At 30.0% G+C, this 20,352-nt stretch overlaps 1 pseudogene; it reads right to left on the minus strand.

Moving 5' to 3' along the window:
* Positions 1–894: 894 nt before the first annotated feature.
* The window catches only part of LOC106457819, a 39,618-nt pseudogene continuing 20,160 nt past the window's right edge, over positions 895–20,352 (minus strand).

Below are 20,352 nucleotides of genomic sequence, written 5' to 3' on the forward strand. Positions count from 1 at the left end.
GTTATGTAAGACGCTTATTAAGTCGATGTGTTTTTTATAATTTTCAGTAGATGCATTTAAACAACACGGTATAATTTTCGCTTTAATTAAGATATATTTTTTAAAGTATGCTAACTTTTATAAAAGTTGCATCAAACAGTCTCTTTTTTTAAAATTGAAATAAAAGCTTCCTTGAAATATTTTGTGATATTTCTTGTGCATAAGTGGACACCACCAAAACGTCTCTGAAGCAGCCACTATATTTTACATTTACATCTTAAATGAAGAGCAAAAATTATATTTTTAAACAATACAATTTTTTGCAGGCTGAAGCATTAAAATACAAGTAGTTAGGCGTTCTTACAGGCCCTTTGAGCAATTATACAGGTCTTAAAAAATTAAGCTTCTGAAAAAATATATATAAAAAAAGGTTTTAAAGTTTGGCAGGAGGACGGAACATAAGTATTTATTTTGTTGACTTTTCAAGAAATGCTGCTCGAACACTTTCTGCACTAGCAGTCCCTAATTTTGAGGCAATACAATAGGGACGAAGTCAGCTAGTCAGTATCACCCACTACCAACTTTTAGGCTACTCGTTAACAACGAATAGTGGCGTTGACTGTCACATAACAATGCCTCCACGGTTTAAAGGGCATGTTCAGCAACGGGTTTTGATCTTGCGAGTTCTGTGCCCTAACCACCAGCCATATCGACCTGTACGTACCAATTAATTCTTCATTTTAACACATGAAGAATTAGGCCTAATTAAAAGGTAAATAAAACATCAAACTGCCTAACATTGTAACAGGGAATAATAATAATACCTAACTCTACAACAGTTATTTAAACTTTTCAATATACAGGTTGACAGAGTTCCAAAAATATTTGTATAATCATTACCTGTAAAACACTACGCATAATACGAGAAATAACATTTATTTTCTTCACACATAACGTCGTAGAGCTTACAGAACTGTTAAAACAGTGGTCATTGTGTATCTTACATGACTTGCACATCTTTAAGACAAGTAACAGAACAAACAAATTAAAAAAGTTTCACACCTAATTTCATTCTGCTAAAGCTAATATACAGGAAAAAATTCTTAGTGCACATATATGAGTGTGTGTTATAATTAAACTTATCGTAAATTTTGTTTATATATTATAAATTTAAGTATTGACGAAAAAATTATTATTAATAATAATATCAAGGTGGATAACGTCAGTTTGTTAGTAAGTATTTTGGTAGCAGATTTAAGACATTTTCTCAGATCTTTTCATAAATTATAAAACCCTTAGTAATGTTCAACTTTCCACTCATCAACACTCTTAACAATGTACTATGACATCCTTAACATCAGTTCTAATTATAACATAGTACTAATAAGAGATGGAATATGTTATTAGTGCAACGAGAATAATGATTAGTATTTACACTTTGGCATGACACTCAATATCCAAATTATAATGGTTTCCCTATACACTTGCTAGCTACCTTGTTAACATTTAAACAAATTTTCTATAGATAAAGTAAATACAGAGAAAGGTGATAAAAAAATAATAAGATATTAGAGAAAGGTTGTTCATAGAGACAATGCAGTAAATCATTCAGAAAGTGTAACTGTTATCAGATCTACTTATGTGCACAAAGTAAAATGTACATAATATACAAGTTTTAAAGTAAACGTTGAATATAATACATCAGGTGTTAGCAACTTTTTATTATATATATATAATACACAGATAATATATAGATAATACACAGCATTTATCATACTTTCCTTCCTGACATTACATCATGACGCAAGCAATCAAAAACTTTTTTAAAAACTTTAATGCAGTTCTTTACATAATTTACAAGAAAGCCTGGTTTTAAGGTTATATTTATTTTAATCAAAAATAACAATCTGATGGCCAAGCATAGCTTAGTGATTAGCATGCTAGGCTGTAAAGTGGAAAGTCCAAGGCTAAAGCCACATTAGTCTTGCCCTCAGAGTTCACAAAATTCTTTACTGGTTATGGGTTATAATAAAAACAGTATGTAACCTATGATAAAGTTTATTTATATTAAGCTTTCAAGTACTTCATGATAAATGAAGCTGTATTAAGTAATTACTGATAAAATATCAAACTTGTTTTATTAATAACAATTCATCTTTCTATTGCATATATTTCTTCATATAGTTTTGCAATATTACCACTAGAGAACTGATCTTAAAGACTTTCAACTTTGTTATTTTATTTTATACCTATTTGATAAGTTCTAGGTTTCTCTTTTAATCTTTACAGTGTGTAACGTTTGTAATGTTAATACTATGTATGCAACCCCTCATCAAATTCATAATAACAGAGAAAATTTCTATCAAATGCTAGAAGTGTTCTTACTAACTGGACAATTTTCTGAACCTTTTTAATATTCGTGCATTAGATAGTCATCACTAGCATACTGTAACTGCTTTGGCATTGAGTTCTAGTAGCTATGCTGATTTCAGAGTACTAGTGGGAGTTGAAGGGAGTCAAAGGTTCACTATTTCTTAACAACAACAGATACTGGTTACACTGCTTCAAAGTAGATAATAAATCTAACGAACTGTGTACATGCTTAGCCTAGTAGCTGCAATAGTGTTCTTTGTGTGGTTGTATTGCACTGCAAACTGTGAATAAGTGTATGAGGACCTTATACCAATCATAATGGCTAGTTTTATGCTTGGGACTTGAGCATTGGCCTTAACAGACTAATGTGAGCTCAGGATCTAGCCCTATTTAGAGCTGATTTATTAACACCCTTACTTATTGCAATATACACCCATAGTTTGAAAAACGTCTTCCAAATTAATGCCAGACAATACAACACACAAATATGATGTAAAAGCTCAGTTCAAGCATGTTAATGCCCCTAAAAGCTTCCATTTTTATAGCTAAGTTATTTTTCATACAGAAAACGGTCATTATAACAATTAAATTGATTCAGTAGAAATTTGTTCTCTCAAGAAAATGCATATAGGAAATCAAAATATTTTCTCTATTACCCAACCTACAATGTCCCACCTGATATAGTACACAATTCTTTTGATTATTTTAACAAACTGAATGATCTCTTAACTCAAAATATTGAAGATAACATGACATTTCTTTATGTTTTCTGACAATGTTAATATTTTTGAAACTATGGAATCCAATACCAAACGTTCATTAATAGATGATAAAATATAATTCAGTTTAAAAGAAATTTAGTCCATTAATTTTGATCTTCCTAGCAACAATGATTAACTTGTAACCAATATTTAGGAATAACACACACACTCTCAACCAGCCAGTTAACCTAGATTCTCCATAGTTTATATATACATGTTCTTTTAAATTCATATAATATATATCTAATAAAAAATATACAAAAGTGTTCAACAAAAAATATTATGATAATATTTTACAGAACAGAATTTCTAGAACAGGGATTTCCACTTTTTAGTTTGAGGCTCCCTCAAGACATTAAGACATCCTGCCTGAGTACCCCACCTAATTTAATATTAATTGTAATTTGTTCTTTTAAAAAAGAAATCTCAAGCATAAACAATATTTATACGTGGGGCGATGCTCACCTGAGACTATCACACAGACCAAAGTTTGGGAACCACTGTACTAGATAATTCCAACAAGACTCTTTATTGAAATTTTAATCAATTCATAAACAATAACCTCTACTGGAATAGAAAACCAAAAATATTTACTTACATTCCATGATTGTTTTTTTCTCTATGAAAACCAGTACATTTGGATTCAATTCTGACACACTGAAGCAATATAATCTTTAACAACACACCAGTGGACCACAGTTTACTTTTTTAAAGGTTTTTAGTACATGTCAGCATCCTGTTTACCTTAGCTTTTACAAGAAGGGGGGTAACTCAAGTGACTGGGAAAATAGTCAACCCTCAAGTGTGCTGTTCAAAGTTAGTAACTCCCATGATTACTAAATTAAAAAATATTCACGTATGACACAGATAAAATTCAATAGTCCAAAGATAGTTCTATATATCAACATAATGAAGAATATCCAAATTGGAAATTCTGCAAAATCCCATCAAAAATTAACTGCAGGTTTACTAATTTTATAAGAGACAAGAAAGTTTCAGATTAATTTTTTGAGACTAGAATAAAGCCACTTTTTAGTGAAAATATCAACATCAATTGACAGACATTAAATAATTCATATCTTACAATAACTTTTCAGAAATAAGGAGAAGTGCAAATATAATAAATCAACATGCACCATCACATATTGCACCAATGAAACATTCAAATATGTATTAAAATGGAAATAGTTTTATCAATTACAAATACATTATAGAAGAAAATTGTTTTAAGTGATATAAATGCAAGATCAAAACTTCAGAGAATAAAGAATGAGATATGTACTATATATAAAATAGAAAAGTAAAATTTTTTATTTCCACTTGCAGAGAAAAATGATTATCGAACGCAAGATGTTTTAGTTTTATGTAAACATTTTTACAGCATTAAAAATATTAACAAATGATTAATACACAGATATAATAAATACTCTGTAGTTAATAAAAATGGAGTTTCTGAAGCTTAAAAGGATCAGAATACATATATCTATCTAGAAATAACAATACATTCATCACTGGTTTCCTTACACAATATCACACTTACTAAGTAAAAAAAAAGAAAAGAACAGAATAAAAATTCATTTGGAAATGACACAGTATAATATCTAACTAGAAAAACACACACACATAATAAAACATTCATTTCAGAAAAAGACAACAAGCAATATAAATCCTCAAACCAATAACTTTTTCAAAGTTGGTGTGGTGCACTAGAGAGGAATTTTGTGCTGTGCTACATTTTCAATAAAGCAACATACAACAGATGTTTCAAAAGCCACTTCCACTGTTCAGACAACTGCATTCAGGAAGTTGATGAATACATGCTGTGAAACTCAGTGTATAGATCAGTTTAACTATGCAGAAGATAATGCACATGTCACACTGACTTGTTCAAAACTGCATGAATATGATTTTGGACTGTGGCTTTTATATCTTTAGGTAGCATGTGATGCAACCTTAATGTCACAAGACAATTATGTGCATTGTCTTTCATATGGAAAAACTGGTTTACATAGTGAGTTTTACAACACTGTGTCTATCACTTTTTTGATGCAGTCACCTGAACAGTGGAAGTGACTTTTCAAATGCCATCTAACAGAATATGTTTATTCATATTTATTGTGCATAGTTTACTTGGCAATAAATAAATCCCTTAATCAAGTTTAACACAATATTATGTGTAATACAAGAGAAATGAGGAATGTTTTGTAAATTCTATTGATCCTAAATTGTAGTCTTACAAAAAGAAATCATGTTAAACTTATACAGTTTAATGAGGAATACGTTTCAGTTTTTTATTATTGTTTAAATTTCAAAAAATTCAAGACTGTATATGCACACCATTTAATGTGAACTACATGTGTGTATATTCCTTTTTTCCATTTATATTTTGTTTATTTTTGATGTATTGTATCAAGAACATTTACAGTCATGATGTTAGAAAAACATGTAGGTTCAAGAAGTATCGATAGAAATGAATAAAACCCTACAACCTGAGCACTTTTGAAAGGTGGCCCTTTCTTCTTCAGGGGCAAACTGAAGAAGAAAGGTCCACCTTTCAAAAGCGCTTGGGTTATAGGGTTTTTATTCATTTCTATTAAGAACATGTACAGAATATTCCAATATTTAAAGTTGAATTCAAGGTTTAAACCAATCAACTTTGATATCACTCAATTAAAAATATTTAATAAACTTTCTTCTGTCTAAAATAAAACTTTAATTCTCCAGTTAGATAAAATAAGATGACTGAACAGATTCAAAGAAAATATTGTACTGATATACATTGAAGCATTAGAAATTGAGCTTGAAACATTCATCTGTAATACAGGTATGCTTATAAACACATTTTTCACCTGTTTTTTAAGCTTTAATCTCCCTGATATATTTTACGAGATAAAAAAAGTATTTCCTAGTAATAAATTAATTTCTTTTTACACAATTTATATCTAAATTCATATAAAGGTTTTGAATGAACATGTCAATAAATCCCTTAGCATTGGAACAATGTGATGAAACAATATTTTAAGTCCTTAGTAAATTATTAACTTGTTTGGCCTCTAAGGAAAATTAAATTATGATTTTTTAGCTAGATATTACACAATATGAACAATGTGGCAGAAAACACTATCACTGCTTAATTAATGTAATTGTATAAATATCACACATAGTGAACATTAAGATTAAACATGTTACTACTGATATTACAGTGTATGAAAGTTAAAATTAAACTGTTACAATTGATGGTTAGGTAAAGCAGTGAGTGAACATTGAGATGAAACAGGTACATACTGTCTGGTTAGGTAATGTCTTTACACTAACTAGATAGATGTTACAATGTATGAGGACTAAGAAACAATATGTTAACATTAACTGATTAGGTATTACAGTGTAAACACTTAAGAGAAACATGCTACAACTGACTAGGTAGATATTAATCTGTGAATATCAAGATAAAACACTAACACTGACTGGTTATATATTAGTGTGTGAACACCAAAAGGAAACATTAGCATTGACTGGTTAGATATTAAAGTGTGAACAGCAAGATAAAACATTAATATTGATTGGTTAGGTATTAGAGCACAAACACCAAAATAAAACAATAACACTGTTTGGTTAAGTATTAGAGTGTGAACAAAATAATGAAACATTAACATTGACTGGTTAGATATTAAAGTGTGAACAACAAAATCAAACAATAACATTGATTGGTTAAGTATTAGTGTTTAAAAACCAAGATAATACACTAACACTGACTGGTTAGGCATTAGAGTGTGAACACCAAGATGGAACACATTGATTGGTTAGGTATTAGAGTGTGAACACCAAGATGAAACACACTGATTGGTTAGGTATTAGTGTTTAAAACCAAGATGAAACACATTGATTGGTTAGGTATTAGTGTTTAAAACCAAGATGAAACACATTGATTGGTTAGGTATTAGTGTTTAAAACCAAGATAAAACACATTGATTGGTTAGGTATTAGTGTTTAAAACCAAGATAAAACACTAACACTGACTGGTTAGGTATTAGTGTTTAAAACCAAGATGAAACACATTGATTGGTTAGGTATTAGTGTTTAAAACCAAGATAAAACACATTGATTTGTTAGGTATTAGAGTGTGAACACCAAGATAAAACACTAACACTGACTGGTTAGGTATTAGAGTGTGAACACCAAGATAAAACACATTGATTGGTTAGGTATTAGAGTGTGAACAACAAGATGAAACACATTGATTGGTTAGGTATTAGTGTTTAAAACCAAGATAAAACACTAACACTGACTGGTTAGGTATTAGAGTGTGAACACCAAGATAAAACACATTGATTGGTTAGGTATTAGTGTTTAAAACCAAGATGAAACACATTGATTGGTTAGGTATTAGTGTTTAAAACCAAGATAAAACACATTGATTGGTTAGGTATTAGAGTGTGAACACCAAGATAAAACACTAACACTGACTGGTTAGGTATTAGAGTGTGAACACCAAGATAAAACACATTGATTGGTTAGGTATTAGAGTGTGAACAACAAGATGAAACACATTGATTGGTTAGGTATTAGTGTTTAAAACCAATATAAAACACTAACACTGACTGGTTAGGTATTTGAGTGTGAACACCTATTGTTTTATATTAACAGTTTCCTTTAGATGGTTAATATCCATTTTTTGGGTCCTATAATGAATGAACTGTTGGAGGAAATTTTTTTTTCTGCTAATTGATTGGTTAGGTATTTATTAAACTGTGTGAACATTAAGATGAAACATGTTAACAATGATTTGGCTAAGATTGAAAGCAATGAGTCAGTAAAGATGAGATCACACTCAGAGGGACTAAAGAATCCAGATAAAAATAAACAGAAGAAACTAGTGATATATGAGAATCTTCATTCTGGAATCAGAAAACAAATATTACTCAATTTTTCTTGTGTGTAAAATTAAACTGAAACAGTTGTGATTCCCAAGTCCTAATATTACAACGACAAAGATACAGTTATACTAACTGTCTAGTCAGTTTTCACATATGTAAAAGTAGTACAAGGTTTATGCAAGTCTGATGGAATTCTCTCCAGCATGGATATTGTAGGACAGTGATGTCATATTGGAAAATAACAATGTTTCATTCCACAATATAATCAGTAAGAAAAAAAAAATAATTAAACAATTTTTGATTTTTTTATCTTTGTCTTCAACATCTCTCAATACCAACAATTCAACTGAAAGATAATTTTAAAATTTTCTTTGTTTTTCATGTTTAATTACTGGCTATACCATTATGTGAAAGTTTTTTTCTTCTGTAGTTGTTCTCATTCAAGCTATTGATGGTACATCATTAAACAAATCCAAGGTAGCTAATTTCTTTTATAATAGTTGATACCATATTAGAAGCTGTAGCAGAGATTTTGTTTAAATTATAACAAGTCATTTTGAAAGCAAATTAAACCCAAAATATGAATGTTTTATATGTATGGTAAACCTTTCAATATAACAGTTTAGACACAGAAATCATTAACTTAGGCTTAACAAGCCACTCAACATCCACAGTTTCTCAAAACAATTGTTAAACAAAACAAAATTTGGTAAAAAAAAAACAATGATTTTACTCCTTATTTATAAAGTGGAATTGTTTTGTACATAATGAATAACTTTTAAATACTTATTTCATTACTTAGTTCCAAGGAAACATATATCCAAGGTCTACATAGAAAATAAATTAGTTTCACATGTAAACTACAGAAGTAAGATCAGTAGAAGTATTGTTTCCATGGTCTCTGAAATGTACTACTAGCCAAACAGCAAACACCTGATTTAGAGAACCTTAGTACTGAAGTAACAAACTAGTGGGTTTAGGAAAAAAATAAAAATTTAACATGAAGCTACATGCAGTAATATTAGGCATTTGTTGTTAGAAGACCAAAGCAAGGGTTGGCAAAAGTGAAACCTTCAAACTCGCTTCCTGTCAAGTTATTAATCACCACGCTATCAGCGGGTGTCAGGTTCATTTTGGAGCTGGTGAAGATGGGGTCAAAATTTTCACCTGCCTTTGGATTTTTCTGTGCAGAAAAAAAAAAAGTGAACTTAAACAGAACGTAGCTAACTCTACAATGAAGGTTTTTCCTTTTTAAAAAAAAACAACAACAAAGAAATATAATGGCAAATATAAAAGAAAAATATAGCAATGACTCAAAACAAAAAATTTCACAAGTTATTCTTCATTAGGAAGCAGCATGCAGCTACATAAAAGCAAAAAGCTCTAAAATAACATTCAATTACATGTTTTCTGATGTTTGTTTGTCTTTCATTCATTCAATATCTTGGAAGGTGAGGATGATTATAATTTATATCCACATCTATTTATTATAAAAGCTGACAGACAAATGGTATATATATATATGTGTATAGATTTATTTTAGTTTTCATCACTTCTATTCTACTTTCTAAGCATGTCAGTTTGAATAGATTTTCCACCTCCTGGAAGTGCAAGTTGATAAAAAGTCAAATTTGGATAAATGTAAACCTGACAGACCTATGGCTACTTTCAGTTATTAAACAACAGAAGCAATTGCATGTTATTCTGAAACAATTTTTATTGACATCAGTTGACTGAAATGTTTAATGTGTAGCAGCAACTTCAGCTTTCTGTAAACAGTATCACGAAAATAACTAATTATGAAAAGTTTGGACAGCAATCTTAAAAACAAAAATTCTGTTCTCTAAAAACTACCTTTTTTGTAGTTTAACTGCTGTTTTTGCTGTTCATTATGTGAACATGTATAAACTTGTAGCTCTATTTTTAATTTCTCTAAGTAAGAAATGAAATTATGTATTTAAAATATCTCACATATATTCAAGTCTGGACTTGAATTTTGTCAAATTAAGTTATTCTATGCATATATCAGGATAGAATACTTACAATTTTTGGTTTAAAAGGAGGCTGCACTTCTTTGTTTTCAATTTTATCCCAATCTATTCTTCTAAAAAAAGGATGACTTCTGACATCCTCTTCACCAGTACTGCCACAGCCAAGTCTTTTGGATGGGTTCTTTGTTAAAAACTGAGTACAGAAAAATGTAATAACTAACACCAAATACTTAATATTAAATACTTACAGGACCATCAAAGAAATAATTTAAATAATAAATTATGAATGCAGATCAAATAATATAAATAATAGACTTTCAATAGTTGAAAAAGACAAACAAAAAGTAAGTTTACCCCTTTACATGCTTCCTTAGCTTCCTTTGAGAGAGATTTGGGGTAAGAGACATTATGGTCAGTGATGGAAGCAAACAATTCCTCTTCATCTTCTCCATCAAAAGGTGGCTGTAATGATCACATAAATAAAGCATGTAATATCATAATATCACCACCTTATATAAATGCATACTTATACCATCATTTGCCATTAATTCAGTAATCATTAATTATGTTAATCTAAACATTTTTAACAGGTAGTACAAAATAATAATTCTGACATATTATAGATTTTGGTCATCACTTAAGTACAGTTACTGAGTGTAAACAATTCTGAAATACTAAATTGTATATATATCCCTCAATGTGCATGCACAAATGATGACACAGACTCAGAAAGTGCATCATACAATAAGAAAACATTAACACTTAGTGTTTTTAGCTTCACTTTCATCAACACCACTAAGCTATTCTATGAATAGTAATTGCATGCTTATTTCATTTAGAGAATTTTAAATATTAAATGGTAAAGCTTTTTTAACTATGCCCTCTCCACTGTGACAAAGGAGTGAGGGTGGTGGAACCTGCCACCAACTCTAATAATTATACAATGCAAGGAAGTTAATTTGTCGATTGTGTACTGCTTTTAAAATGTTTGAGTACTCATGTCCAGCTCATGAGCTTAGATCTGATGGATTAAATATGTTAATGACAGAAAGTGTGGAAATGTTAGTATGCATCCCAAGTGAGTGTACAATTATATTTTCATTGAAAACTGCAAGACTCTTAGAACCAAGTGTCTTGATAATAAAACATGTTAGTAGCTATAAAGTAAAATATGATCCTGTAGGGCATTCAAGGTCCTCATATCTGCAATGCAAACACTAATCTAGCATTTATTGTATCATCATGTTATTTCCCGTGTTAATACAAGTAATATTCAAAGTAATATTTAATACTAAAGCATAGATTGTGTCTTATTTGGGATCTGAAGTTGAAATGACAAAAATTACATGGTATAGTCAATGTTTCAGTTCAGACTGTCACCAACAAATGTTTTTTTCTTTCCCATAGAAGAGAGAGAAAGAGTGTATATTCATCGAAAATAGGACACTGAGATTAAGAGCAGACAATTTAAATTACCATACAACTGACTATAAATCATATACATTATCCCACTTGTCCAACTGGAAATGTTTAGTAGCTTTTTAAAGAAAACTTAAAATGTGTGTTGTGATTGTATTACAAATTACATTGAAACTAATTACCATTGTTGAAACCGTCTGGAAATTACAAAAGTACATTTTTCTCAAAACAGAACAAAAATCAAATATTCATTTAAATCATTTACATTCCATGTAATAATGTTATTTATAAAGACATTATCCAAAAAATGTTATTTATAAAGACATTATCCAAAAAATGTTTTTTATGTCATTATATTTAAAAAGTTTGCTCATGCATAACATGCTAAATATTTCACTTGTTTCTATATGTGTGTGTGCGTGTGTGTATTACAGCTTTAGTTTATATTTTCACACACACACACACACATATGCATTATCTGATAAAATCCTTAAATAACAAGCTTTTAATGTGTTGGTTACTCCAGTGTAGTTTGTTTGGTATGACATGATTACAGTTTGAGAAAGCTGTTTCCTCCTGAACATGCATCACTTCTAATTTATCAAACATTTGTTTAGCAAATGTCTGCTGCTGCAACATTTGTTTTTTCTCCTTTAAATTCTTGTAAAACAGACAAACCAATGATTTTATTTTGTTCATTAATGATTTAGTTTCAATTTAAGGGATTTTTTTTTAAAACAATTGCAAAGTAGTTCCTTCAACAGAAAGAGCTGATATAGGTCAAGCACAGAATTAATATCATACAAATGATGCAGAATTTTCTTTATAGGATACGACCCTTAAAGGAATTAATGTCATACAAAGAAAGTTCTGCATCATTTGTAAGAGGCCACCCTTAAAGAAACTAATATCATTGAAATGTATCTAGCTTAGTCATCTGAAACTACTAAGTAGCATACATAAAACACTTTGTACATCAATATATTTCTCATCTTTTTTTGCTGCACAACATATGAGAACAAGTTCTGTATTTTTAGTGAACATCAAGTATCTGATAAATCAATATATAATCTAGTTAATCAGTTATTAAATGAAACAAATTAAATTATGCATACCTGCCCTACCAGCATTTCATACAAGAGAACACCATAGGCCCACCAGTCCACAGACTTTCCATATGGCTGGTAAAGGATAATCTATGAAAATATTTGCAGTGTTTCAGGTGAAATCACGTAAATACAACATTGAAACTGTAGCACTTAATGGATACTTTTATCTTCAGTATTTTTTTATTGAATACCTGGATGTAATGATTGCAAAGAAAAACACTAGTTAAGGTCAAAGGGATTGTGTTTTTTAATATTTACTTACTACAAATATGTAGTTAGCCTCAACTAGACATTTTTAGTGTTTTTACTTCATAAATATCAAGAAATTTCTAAATAAGTATCATATTCTGAAACAAACAACTTATTACAGTTATAAAACTATATTGTTTTGAACCAAATTATACCTTCTTAAGAGAGAAATTTTCAAACAATTATCATAACCAAACACAATATAAATCATCTCATGTATGTACAGATTGTTCTCAGTAGAAAGAACAAAATATTTGCACAACATTATACATTATACTCAATATTCACAAAGAACTTTCTACCATTATTTACAATATGAAACATAATTTAGGAAGAACAAAGAACCTGTTGATCCATCTAGATTATCCTATTCACTAAACTAAAATAAAACACTAATAGATAGCCTTCAATCCTTCCATTAACCTCCTTAAATTAACTGCATCCACCACATCTGAAGGCAACCCATTCTAAATACTGAAAGACTCCATAAGTGACCTAAAGTATGTTTGTTTACAAAACCACATTTAAATAATTACTCTTTACTGCTAACCTCAGGAGCAATATAGTCTGGTGTACCACAGAATGTCTTAGTAAGGTTGTCTCCCTTAATTCCTTCTTTACACATACCAAAATCTGCAATCTTAATGTGACCATCCTGGTCCAGAAGCACATTATCTAGCTTTAGGTCTCTGAAAAGGAAGGAAATAATAGTGAATTACTCAACCTAGATATTCAAGTGCTGAATGTTAATACTGTCATGTAACAATATGAAAATAAAATAATACTGTACAATTTATTATAGTTGTTTTCCAGTAAAATATCAACACTCAAATGTCACAGTTTAAAGAATGAAATTTAAAAATACTGAATAATTAATCCTAGTTGTTAATGTATCAAAGGGGGGTACTGTACATGACAATCTGAGTAAAGAAAAAATAATTCATTTTAAATGTTTGAGTGCCAAAGTGTAGCATTATGATATTATAATCAGAGAAACAACAAAAATAAATACTGAACATTTCATCCTAGTTTTTTAGTTATGAAACACTTAAACTGTAATACCATCTTTTACAGGTAAAAGTGAATGATAACAACTATAATACTAGTTTTATTTAGAATCACTTTGATTAGTTACCTGTGTAAAGTTAGTCATACCTGTATACGATTCCTCGGCTATGAAGGAAGTACAACCCTATAGCAATTTCGGCTGCATAGAAGCTGAAAGGAACATGAATATTTATAATGAAATGTTCCTACAGGAAGGATAGCAGGGAATGTATTGGAATTTTTAACTGCTTCTCTACATCTGCTAAATAAAAAACAAATATTAACTGAGATCAGCTCTAATACAAAATTTTTTTTCTTCTTAAATCATCCAACGAAACAATCTAAAATCATGAACTTATCATAAGCATAACCTCCAGCTGCTTTCAAAATTAACAGCAACTAAGTGAATAAATTCATAACATAATTTTCATTATCAACAGTTTCAAATTACCTACAATTGTTAACTCAAAATCAGAAAGGTGAAAAACATTTTGAAAACTATGCTTTGTGAGTTGAATGAGATACAAACAGTTAAAAATACAAGTCTTTGACTCTTGTTGTTTTAACTATTAATTTTTTTCATTATAAACAAATAAAATTTTATATTGCTGATTTTGTTTTACATTTCTAAACATTGCTTAATTTTTTATTGTTGCTCTTGAGCCACCTTTCTAAACATTGGTTTCGATTTTAGGTTTTCACTCTTTGCCATCTATTTATTACTAGTTTTCTGTAATTAACTTCATATGATTTTTTCTTATTTTATCTGTGCCACCTTTCTAAGTATTAAGGCAAAAGAGTAGACACTTACACTGCTACAGGTTCTTTAAATTTTCCACACTGTTGAATTTGAAACATGAGGTCACCACCGTTGACATACTCCATGACAAAATAAAGTCGGTCCTAGAAAGTAGAAAACTCAATCAGGGTCAAAGAAGTATTATGCAAACTGGTTATCCTGCTTGAGTGTCTGTTTTAAAAGCTAGATTGTCTTTCTTCCTGGAGTTTGAGGGAACAGCGTTGTATGTCATTCGTCACAGCTGCTTCCCAAGGGCCATTGACAGAAGACCACTCACTATTATTGGGTGAATTCTGTTGTTGTTGTTTTTTTTCATGGTTTTGGATTTGAAATAACTTTTGTGAAGCAGTTACTGTGTATGACATTATAATACATAATGTGATAATGGTGTCTACAATCTGGCTTTTATTTACTTGTTGAATTTTGTGAAAAGCTTCACGAGGACAATCTGTGCTAGCCATCTCTAATTTTGAAGCAATAGACTAGAGGGAAAGCAGCTAGTCAACAATATTCATCATCAACTCTTGGGCTACTCTTGTCAGACGAAATAGTGTAATTAGACCATTGCTCTTATAATGCACCCACAGCCCAAAAGTGTGGAGCTTGAACTTTTTTATGGTAACAGGATGTGAAACAAAGAGCCTCATAACCTATTATGTAGAAATTCTTATTTCACATATGACAACTGTTTTCCTGAAAATTCATTATTGAGTGACAGTTTTTCATTCTTAGTATCACAGTAGATTATTAAAATAGTTAACAAACATACAATATTAGCTGCAAGATAAACATAAGGTAGTTTTATTCTTGAGTGACAAGTTGAATGATTTTGAACACAAGTCTCAGTTTAGATGCATTGATTTTCATCTTGTTTTTAAATTATGGTAATATAATACTATTTCAAATGTTAAAAACTGATAAGTATATTTTGTTTAATAATAATTTTTAGAAATTTCTAAATGTTCAGTTTATCAATTGCCCTGGATATAACAACAACACAATTTATGAGGTATATATGTTGTAATACTGTAAGTGGTTTAGTAAACCAATTATCAAGTTTGGGCTTTTTTAACAGGTTCTATCTAACCAATAAAAATCAACAAGATTCAAAACGGAACTTAATAAGACCAAAATGTATTTTTCAGTTAAAAGTTATGATTGGTTGATCATTTATATTTGAAGTTAAAAGTTATGTAGTCCATCATGTAGTATGGTGGTATATTAAATGAAATATTTTCAGTCAGAAAAAATGTAAATATAAAAAACAATGTATATAATTTATAATGTCAAAATTAATATGCATAATAATAAATCATAAGTACTAGAAAATAAGCTGAGAACTTTAGAACTACTGTTCCAAATTACAAATCTTTAATATTTTTTTTATCTTCTAGCTGGCATCCCAGTTGCACAGCAGTATGTCTGTGGACTCAAAACGCTACAAACCAGCTTTTCATACCTGTGGTGGGCAGAGCTTAAACTACAATCAAACATACAAATAAAATCTACTAGCTGGTTCTTTGAGTCTGATATATTCCAGATTTTTTTAAGTAATTTGAATGCAATATTGTGCAAAATGATATGCATTTTATGGTTGTAAGTAAAACTATTTAAACCCTGATGTGGCAGCTTCATTATATTTTTATATAGTTATTTAAATATCTTGTTTATATGTGGCTATTAATTTTTTCTATGAATGGAATGTAGTTGTGGAAAAGCCTTGAGAAAACTCATTCTTTGCCATCAGCTTAAATAACTAAACTTTGATATTTTCTGGTAGAAGACAAAGTAATTAACCCTCAAATCACCAACTTGGTTTATACTGCTTATTATCAGTAAAATCCACAAACTGAGGAATTTTATGACTTTTGTCTTTTACAAAACACTCAGTGCAAAAAACTGACTAAGAAAATTGGGTGAAACACTCACTTTTTATGGGGAAAAGTAGGGGATTCAGTAGGAATTAGTGGGGTTAACTGCAATATTGTTTAATTGTTTCTTGTGTGACTTTTATATTATTAAGGACTCTGTAACCAATGGAGTCAAGGACTCACAAGTAATATGAAGCATAAACAGTATAAAAAAAAAGAACATATTTTAAAGCCAATAGGTTCCATATGGGACTTCCCCTCTCCCATCAATAATTCTAGGGTTAACTGAAAAAACAAGAACTATTTTCATTTTATTTCCTTCAAATTTTAACACCCACCTCAAGAGTCAGCCAAGCATCTTGATGTGGATCCAAAAAATATGAGTCATTCTGGAAAGGTTTGAGTTTTTTTGATTAGACAAAAAGACATTTAGCACTATTTTTGAGATCTAGGTCACTGGACCAAAACCATGCCTTACCCGAGACCATGAGAGCCAACATGGAGAAGTTAACTTGTAAATGTAAAATAAAATGATATAGCAATCAAAAATGCTTGAAACATTCTAGATGTGTATATGTATGTGAAGGTTTAAGTGTAGCGATTAAACTAAACTGTGAGTCCAGATTGGATGAGGGAAGAACATATTTGAAGATATCCCAATTGATTACTGCACTGACAGCAAAACATAAAAAAATGGGCACAATAGTATTGTTATCTTCAAAAAGGGAGATTGGAAAATCCTTGCATTAGTCAGCAAACCATGTTTACTTTTTAGTACTGAGCCTAGGATGGTCAATAGGGGAGTCATTCTGCAAATTGGTGATTTAGGGTTACTTCAGTAGATCTTGATGAAAAAAGCTTGGCACAATATCTAAAATGAAAAAAAACCACTAAATACTAATGAAAGTATGACATGATGAAATCTACTTGGATTATACTATGGCAGTACCATACTGGGCATTATACAGTTCTTCTTATATTTACTCTTCATTGCATAAATGGATTTTAAATTTGAGAATTGATAGGGAAATCATCTTGTAATGCATCATACATCTCCTTCAACTTCAGCACCACATTATGGACTTTACTGCGCCATTAGTTTCACAAAATATTGAAACTATTGATTTCTTATATATGATGGTAAGTTAGTAGAGAAATGAATCCTTACATTGGCCAGTAATCCATCATTTCTTGTTCAGCTGCATTCTTGCTTCCAGACTTCTGAACAAGAAATGATGGTTTACTGGCCAATGCAAGGATTCGTTTCTCTACCATGGCACATTCAACATCATCATCTTGAATGATGATGTCTTTCTTGAGTATCTTAATGGCATACAGTTCATCTGTTCCCTTTCTCTCAGCTAGCATAACCTGTTAATAAAGACTCATTTCAATAACAGAGTACAGCCAACTTAAGAACATACAATTTAATAGAAAACCCCTGGAAGATAACTATTCAAGTAAGTAAGTGTAACCAAGCTATTAATCTTACCTTCCCAAAGCTTCCTTTTCCAAGCACCATAATAAAGTTGAAGTCAGAAGCACGGATAACATCCTGTTTCCCCATGTTGTGTGGAATATTTGTCATGTCTGATAACCGATCTGATTTCTTGGTGGCTAAAGATAACCGGCTCTAATAGCATAGGTAAAATCATAAGAATATGTATATATGTAAGTTATACTTAGTACAACAAAAGCCTTATAAAGAATAAATATATCAAATCAAAGAGAGATCTCAAAAGAAAATTCAAAATAGTAACAAATATATCAATACATGTAGTCCACACACTCTCAAAACTAAAAATATTAATATTTCAAACATTGTTTCAGAAACTAGATAAGAACTTCACATTAAAAGCACAAACTGTATATATGTTCATGCATATACTTAAGAAAACAACAAAATAGTGAAAAATTTTAAAACAAACTTTGGTTTTATAAAGTGAACAAAATAAACACATTTCAAAATATTATAGTAGTTCCTACAAAACTGTAGCAGCAACAGCAGTAACCAGCTATACATAACTTGTTGTAAATAAGAAACTGTACTTTTCTGTTCAAATTTTATACAGGTTTTTCTATTGGCAGGTATATAGATAAATACATATCAATAGAAAGGCTTCATATTATAGTTAGGTAAGGTTAGGATGATATGTGTTATATATATATATATACATATCAATAGAAAGGCTTCATATTATAGTTAGGTAAGGTTAGGATGATATGTGTATATATATATATATAAATATATGCAGTCTGGCTGCTTCAACAAACAAGTATTTGTTTCTTTTATTAAAGTATATGTAAACTTAGGTTACATCAGTGTTTCGCAACCAGTGTGCCATCAGACACGAATAGGTGTGCTACAGAATTTTGGAAATGTTGCACATGCAAAAAATAAATGAATAAATGAAGGTATTGTTTATATAAATTGATTTTTTGGATGGAATCAAGGCATGTTCTGTTTTGCTGCTTTGTCAGCGTACAGGAGACATTACATCACACTATGTAATGTGTTGAACCAAGTTTTCATAAAGTGGAAGGGTGTATGCATGTCATACAGCATTTTTAGAAAGTCAGTGTACTTCTGGCAAGAAAAAGTTGAAAACACTGGGTTACATTATGTACATTGGCAAAAATATTTGAGAGAAATTACAACAAACTGCGAGCCACATGTTATTAATTTTTACTCATTTTACTCAAATAGTCTTAATAATCTAGGTGAGAAGGTTCAACTGATTAGTATGGTAAGAAAGACAAAAGTAGGTATAAATGATTTTAGATTAGATAGTAGGTACATATTTATTTATATTGGTCAGTAGTTAACATTAGATGTATAGATACAGATGCAGGTTGGTATATAATTAGGTTAATAAGTATGTGCAAAGTTCAAGTTAGGTAGGTATGGTAAGAAGAGCACATATATATATATGGATTTAGGTTAAGTTAGCTAAATGTGGTTAGGATGGTATGTATCTATGTAATGAGGTTAGGTAGATAGGTATATAGTTGGATAAGGTCGGGTAGCTATGTGACTAATTGTATTTGGTGGGCAACAGGTATAAAGTTAGATAAGTATATACTTTGATTTTTAGTTTAAAAAATGTAGGTAAATTAATAAAAACCACAGTAAATGGAACAAACTGCATTAGGTTATGTAAGAAGGTAGGCAAAAATGTAATTATGGATGTATGTAGATTAAGTAAGGTTAGGAAGGCAGGTGTGTACAAATGTAGTTTTAGTAGGCAAGTGTGTAAGAATTTAAATTAATTATGTTATATAGATAAGATTTGGAAGGTTTGTAGTTAAGTAAGGCATATATATATATATATTTAAGTTAGGTTAGAAAGGTTTTTTAATTAAACATACAAAGATAGGAAGTTGATAAGCATAATATATTTAGAATATATTATGTAGAAGAAAGGTTATATTCTTTCTTTAATGTTTGATATATCTATTATTTAAACATTTTTAATATAAAGATTGTCTTGAATTGTTAGTTGATTACATGGATTGAGGACTAACCTAAACTGCCAGTTGAACCTTTTGAGATATTATTGGAATTACAGACAAAAATATTGCTAACAACAAGAGTACCTAATTAATGGAACAATGCATTCTAATCATTATAAGTAAGACTGTAATAACAATATATTTAATTAGTTATACTTATTTCTGAGTTAATGTTTAGTTTTGACCCATGTAGGTAGCTTGTTCTTATCGGAAGTTAGTATTAATAACGTATACACATATTTAAGTTAGTTTATGTAGTTAGGCACTTTGTTTAGGTATATAATGTTCGGAAGGTTAGTACTAACGTACATATTAACATATAAGTAAGAAATACAGTTAAATATGGATGAATTAATTCCATAATAAT

This window comes from Limulus polyphemus, unplaced genomic scaffold (assembly GCF_000517525.1).
Source record: "Limulus polyphemus unplaced genomic scaffold, Limulus_polyphemus-2.1.2 Scaffold377, whole genome shotgun sequence".
Lineage (NCBI taxonomy): Eukaryota > Metazoa > Arthropoda > Merostomata > Xiphosura > Limulidae > Limulus > Limulus polyphemus.